At 40.3% G+C, this 6,654-nt stretch overlaps 1 non-coding gene across 1 annotated transcript; it reads right to left on the minus strand.

The window, feature by feature from the left end:
• Positions 1–436: 436 nt before the first annotated feature.
• LOC122049789 lies at positions 437–543 on the minus strand. Its single transcript, XR_006131046.1, has one exon. It is a non-coding gene; the product is annotated as a small nucleolar RNA R71 (small nucleolar RNA).
• Between the last annotated feature and the right edge of the window lie 6,111 nt (positions 544–6,654).

Below are 6,654 nucleotides of genomic sequence, written 5' to 3' on the forward strand. Positions count from 1 at the left end.
TGACCGAACATTTCATCGAAGATTAAATCTGTAAAAAAACCAACAAGAACAAGAGCAAATAACCATGGCAAACAAACCTTTGAAGGATTATACTGCACCTTACACAAGAGGACCTAGATTCAGTATCTCCAGACCTATAGTTGAGGCCAATCAGTTTGAATTGAAGCCAACTTTCATTTCCATGGTTCAGCAACACCAATATGCGGTGGTCCGATGGTGGACCCAAACCATAGCCTTGATAATTTCAATGAATTATGCAGCACAATGCACATCAATGGGGTTCCTCCAGAAGCCATCAGATTATTATTGTTTGGGTTATTTTTTGAGAGACAGAGCAAAGACTTGGTTGAATTCCTTAACTCCAAACAGTATCACTTTTTGGGCCCAGTGTGAGCAAGTTTTTTTGGACAAATTTTTTCCACCAAGCAAGATAGCACACCTCAAAAATCTAATTGCAAGTTTCAAGTAAACAGATTCTGAATCTCTCTATGAAGCTTGGGATAGGTTTAAGGGAATACTGAGACACTGCCCACCTCATGGATTGGAGAAGTGGCTCGTGATTCACATCTTCTACAATGGTATTAATTATCAGACAAAGGTTTCCTTAGATTCTGCCACAGGTGGCGCACTAATGAACAAGAGACTTGATAAAGCCGAATATATCATTGAGAGTGTGGCTCAGAATCACCACCAATGAGCCCCAGAAAGGAGTTCAGGAGCAATCAAGATACCAGGGAAATATAGTGTGGATGCCCTAGACTTAATTACTGCAAAGCTTGATTCACTGTCTAAGCAATTTGAGAATTTGAATTCACGCCCTGCAAATACAATTTCTATATCTTGTGACGTGTGTGGAGCCTCAAAGCATGTAAAAGATTCTGTTGGTGCAGCGGGACCGGCAAGAGGGGATGAATTGCCTGCACAATAAAAGAGTATACCCTCCTCAAGACTTTCAACTCAAAAAATGCAACAGTAATAAAGTAAACTAAAAGAAAAAGATTCAGCAATTTACTTGGTTACAACAAAAAAGGTTCTTAATCCAAGGCAGTAGAAAAAGCTCTGAAAGATCTCTTTCTCTGAAGACGGAGAAGCCTTTTATACACTAGAAACTCAGAACTATTGCTAGAAATGAATACAGAGTTGAATACATGATTGATGTCTCATTCCTAGGTCCAGGGGGTCCTTTTAAATCCCCTGGAAAGTCTATCCCGTAGGTCAAAGGCGCCTCCAACTGAGGTCCAAGGTGCCTCAGCTCGGGTAAATAGATAGAACTATATCTGGTCGACAACGGTCATTTTGACCATGGCTGAGGTGCCTCAAACAAGCATGAAGGCGCCTCCAAGGTGGAGGCGCCTCCAATACTCGATGAGGGCGCCTTGAGCTTCATTTCCAGCTTGCTTTCTCCTTTGTTTTGACTTCCGAAGCTTCACGCGTTTGGGTGATTCCGGCCAACCGAAATAGGGCTCACCCAAACCCAATTTTCGGCCTTCTCCTCGAGCAGTCTTCTATCCCAGCTTTACGTCCCTCGAATGTCGCACACGTTCCTCTCGTCCACCGGTGTACTCTTCCGCAGTTCTCTCGTCCTTCGGACGCACCGAGTCTGTCGGCTCCCTTCCCGTGCCGTCCTTCTCGCTAGCTGCGTCTTCCGCTCGACTTCCTGCGCTCCTAAGCTCCTGCACACTTAGACACAGGGATTAAATAACAAACAGGACCTAACCTAACTTGGTTGATCACATCAAAACAATCACAGAGTCCAACAATCTCCTCCTTTTTATTGTGCATCAACCCAAGTTCAAGTTAGGGTAAAACAAACAAGTAATAATTTAAAGAAATGATTAAACTACCAGTTTAAGAATAAATTTGAAATTAAAATAAATTGCAACATAAAATTTAGTTCTATCTGACACCAATTTTTGAAAAGAATATCATTTTACAAAAATTCAAATGGAATGTGAAAATATTTCTAACTCTCCCTTAACTTATGTCTATCTCTCCCCGTTTGATCACAAAAAAAATGGGGTATAAAACATGTTCAAACTAAATTCTAAGTCTTTTGAAAGAATTTCAAAAAAAACAATTTAAGAATTTTTCTAAGCAAAACTTAGGTAAGACAATTTTCTGAAAAAATTTCTAATTTCAGAAGAAATTTTAACTTAGGCAAAAAAATATTATTTGAGAATTTTCCTAAGTAAAAATTTTATGCAAGAAATATTTTTCTAAGTTTAAAAATATTTTTTATGAATTAAAAAAATGTTTTTTTTAAAAAAAACTTTCTAAAGCATTATTTAATTCCAATTTTAATGTTTTTCCATAAATTTAATTAAATATTTTATTTCAATATTTTGGCTTCTAGGTCGTGGCGAGGCACTAGACCTTCTTGGTTATTGGAGCAACAACCACTTCCTTAGACAAAGCCTTATAAAGAAACTCATTGTTTAATTTTCTTGCTGTAAGCTCTAACTTAAAAAAAAATTAATCTAGTAAATATTTTGGAATCCAGTAAAGGTTCCTTCCTGCGGGATTAACCAAAAACTTAGGGGGTACATATTTTCTATGAACTTTTCTAAGTTATCCCTGATGTTTTCTAATATACCAATTTAATTTTTCATAAGTTCTACGTTTTGATTTTGGAAATTTATTTAAGCATGCATGATTATTCTTCAATTTTTCAATTTCAATTTTTAATTTTTAATTTTCTAATTTTAAATTATCATACATTTTTAGGGAACATGCTTTTGCTAATTTTAATTTCAATTCAGCATTTTATTTTTCTAATTTTGCTAGATCTTTCGTAAGCACTTTGATAAATTGAAAAGATTGAGTAGGGGTTAGAGCACATACCTTACTTACGTCACTTGGTGATGCTCCCCCTTCGTCACAACTTTCTTCTTCTGATGATCCTCCCCCTTCATCTATTCTCATCTCCGAGCTGGTTTCTTCAAAAAGGTGGTTGGCCATCAATGCTACTCCTGAGAAGGCTTCGACTTCATATTTCGAGGATGAAGATTCATCTCATGTAGCCTACAAACTCTTGCATTTAGAGGGCATCGGTCTTCGAGACTTTTCCTTATCCTTTTTCTTTAATTCAGGGCAATCATCCTTGATGTGCCCTTCCTCATTGCAGTTGTAGCATTGGACCATCCTTTTGTTGCGTTGATTCTTCCTTGACTGCGATCAAAATTTATTAGTTTTAAGAAATTTATTGAAACGTCTTACCAATAGCGCCGCGTCGGTTTCGTCGATCGACGCTTCAGAGTCGGGATCGTCCTTTTCGGCTTGTAGGGCAATGTTGATGTTTGACTTTTCTACTTGTTTAGGCTCTGCCAGTCGAAACTCGTGAAGTTCGAAAGTAGAAAATAAACTTTCTAAACTACTTATCTCAAAGTCCTTAGAGATGTAGTAAGCATCTACTAAGGACACCCACTCTGGAGTTCTAGGGAAGGCGTTAAGCGCATACCGGATAGAGTCTGGGTTCGTTACCGATTCACCGAGATTTGTCAGTTGCATTATCAGCTCCTTGATTCTCGCTTGGAGTTGTGCTACCTTCTCGCCGGTGTTCATCCGGAGATTCGTCAGTTGAGTCCGGAGGATGTCTCGCCTTGCTAACTTCGCTTCTGAGGTGCCTTCGTGGAGATCCAGGAATTTATCCCAAAGGTCTTTAGCGGAGTCGTAGCTTCCGATCCGACTTACCTCTTGGGGTAGCAGAACGTTGAGCAAGTGAAATTCTGCCTTTACATTGGCCATGAAATCGGCTTGCTTCTTCTTCGTCCAGTTGTATTCTTCTTTGTCTTTTGGCGCTGCATATCCATATTTCATTATTAAAAGTATATCAAATTTAGTCTTAAAGAATACCTCCATTCAGCGTTTCCACGTAGCGAAGTCTACGTCGAACTTCGGGAGATGAATGTTTGCGCCGGCCATCGTCTTGATCTTTGTGTTTCAGTCGACGGTTAGTCCTTCTGAGGTTGTCGGGCTCTGATACCACTTGTTGGTGCAGCGGGACAGGCAAGAGGGGGGGTGAATTGCCTATACAATAAAAGAGTATACCCTCCTCAAGACTTTCAACTCAAAAAATGCAACAGTAATAAAGTAAACTAAAAGAAAAAGACTCAGCAATTTACTTGGTTACAACCAAGAAAGTTGTTAATCCAAGGCAGTAGAAAAAGCTCTGAAAGATCTCCTTCTCTGAAGGCGGAGAAGCCTTTTACACACTAGAAGCTCAGAACTATTGCTAGAAATGATTACAGAGTTAAATACTTGATTGATGTCTCATTCCTAGGTCCAGGGGGTCCTTTTAAAGCCCCTGGAAAGTCTATCCTGTAGGTCGAAGGTGCCTCCAACTGAGGCCTAAGGCGCCTCAGCTCGGGTGAATGGATAGAACTCTATCCGGTCGACAACGGTCGTTTTAACCAGGGCTGAGGCGCCTCAAACGAGCATGAAGACGCCTCCAAGGTGGAGGTGCCTCCAATACTTGATAAAGGCACCTCCAAGGTGGAGGCGCCTCCAATACTCGATGAGAGCGCCTTGAGCTTCATTTCCAGCTTGCTTTCTCCTTTGTTTTGACTTCCGAAGCTTCACGCGCTTGGGTGATTCCGGCCAACCGAAATAGGGCTCACTCGAATCTAATTTTCGGCCTTCTCCTCGAGAAGTCTTCCATCCCGGCTTTACGTCCCTCGAACATCGCGCACGTTCTTCTCGCCCACCGGTGTACTCTTCCGCAGCTCTCTCGTCCTTTGTATGCACCGAGTCCATCGGCTCCCTTCCCGTGTCGTCCTTCTCTCTAGCTGCGTCTTCCGCTTGACTTCCTGTGCTCCTAAGCTCCTTCAAACTTAGACACAGGAATCAAATAATAAACAAGACCTAACCTAACTTGGTTGATCACATCAAAACAATCACGGAGTCCAACAGATTCTTGTCCCTTTGGAGCTATCAATATGCAAGTATCTCAGGTGGAACAATGTGATGCTATTGGTAACTATATCAGAGGAAAAATAATCCTTACTCCAACGTTTACAACCCAGGGTGGAAAAATCACCCTAACTTCTCATACAAGAGCAGTCAAGACTTTAGGCAACGATCAGGACAACAGTCAAATTCATAACCAAGTCGTTTTGAAAAGCTACTTGAGGAGATATTAGCTAACCAAAATGAGATGAAGTCAGATATCAAGAAAATGAACATCCCACTGGACAACTTGGAAAAGCAGATAAATGCAAGAATGGACAACAAGGATAAGCACATTAAAATGCTTGAAAACTAAGTTGCTCAAATAGCTAGTTCTTCTTCCTCAAGAGTACAAGGAAATTTTCCCGGTTAACCTGAATTAAATCCAGTGGAGCACTGCAAGGCAATCGAGCTAAGAAGCGAGCGAACTTGGGTAATCCCCAAGTGACCGCTACAGTTGAAGATGGAATTAATCATAGTGAAGAGCCATCTACTTCCTCCTTCATCCCAGAGCAGGAAAAGAAGGAAGAGGAGATTACCATTGAGGTTGGAAAGTTCTGACCTGCAACTGAAATTCAAACAGCTCCATTTCCTCAAAGATTGCTCAGAGCACAGAAGGATGCAGAGTTTGAGAAATTTCTGGAAAAGATCAAAGAAATTTGTATTGATATACCATTGTTGGATGCGTTGCACCAAATGCCCAAATTTGCCAAGTTCATGAAGGATATAATTTCAAACAAAAGGAAGAAGGAAGGATTTGAGACAGTTTCCTTAACTGAGAAAGTTAGTGGATTGCTTCTAAACGCTTTACCTCCTAAACTCTAAGATCCAGGTAGTTTTTCGATACCATGCAAAATTAAAGGTACAATTATTCATAAAGCCTTTTGTGATCTTAGAGCTAGTGTTAGTCTCATGCCATATTCCATGTGTAAGAAATTGGGGTTGAGTGATCTGAAGCTGACAACTATTGCACTTCAACTGGCTGATTCCACATGTAGATATCCCTTGGGAATAGTTGAAGATGTGAAAGTAGAGATAGGAAATTTTGTTATCCCCACAGATTTTCTGGTCCTGGACATGGAGGAGGACCCAAAGATCACTATAATTCTTAAAAGCCCCTTCCTCACCACAGTAGGAGCCAACATAGATGTGAAGAATCACCAGCTGTCATTAAAAGTTGGCAAGGAAGAGCTAATTTTCAACTTATTCCCAGCCTCACCATATCCTTCTTGTGAAACAACCTCATACTCTTCTCCAAGTACTTTCATGTTTATTGAAGATGATCATAAGTTTAGAGAAGAAAAATAAGAAATATTTCTGCATCATCCGACTCAACCCTGAACATAATAGTTAGCCCTGGGAGGAAAGATATGGTAATGATAGGAAACAATTTTATTACGCTACACCCCCCTCCCATTTCATTGTAGACTCAGTTGATGGAGGAGACTGACATAGTTGGCCGTGGAAGGGAGCATCTCCCTTTCAAGGCTAAGGTTCCTAGTTGAGCCATGTTAAGGGTCGAGCTAAGGACCTAAAATGAGCGCTGCTTGGGAGGCAACCCAAGAGTTTTCATTTCTTACTTTGTTTCTTATTTGTGGAGTTTAATATTTTCAATCTTTTCATTTTTTTCAGGTCATGGATGAATAAATGTTGAAGGCCAATGAGAACAAACATTCCAAGTCATGGTCAAAAACTTAGGCCATGCATCTT

Source organism: Zingiber officinale, chromosome 2B (genome assembly GCF_018446385.1).
Source record: "Zingiber officinale cultivar Zhangliang chromosome 2B, Zo_v1.1, whole genome shotgun sequence".
In the NCBI taxonomy this organism is placed as follows: Eukaryota; Viridiplantae; Streptophyta; class Magnoliopsida; order Zingiberales; family Zingiberaceae; genus Zingiber; species Zingiber officinale.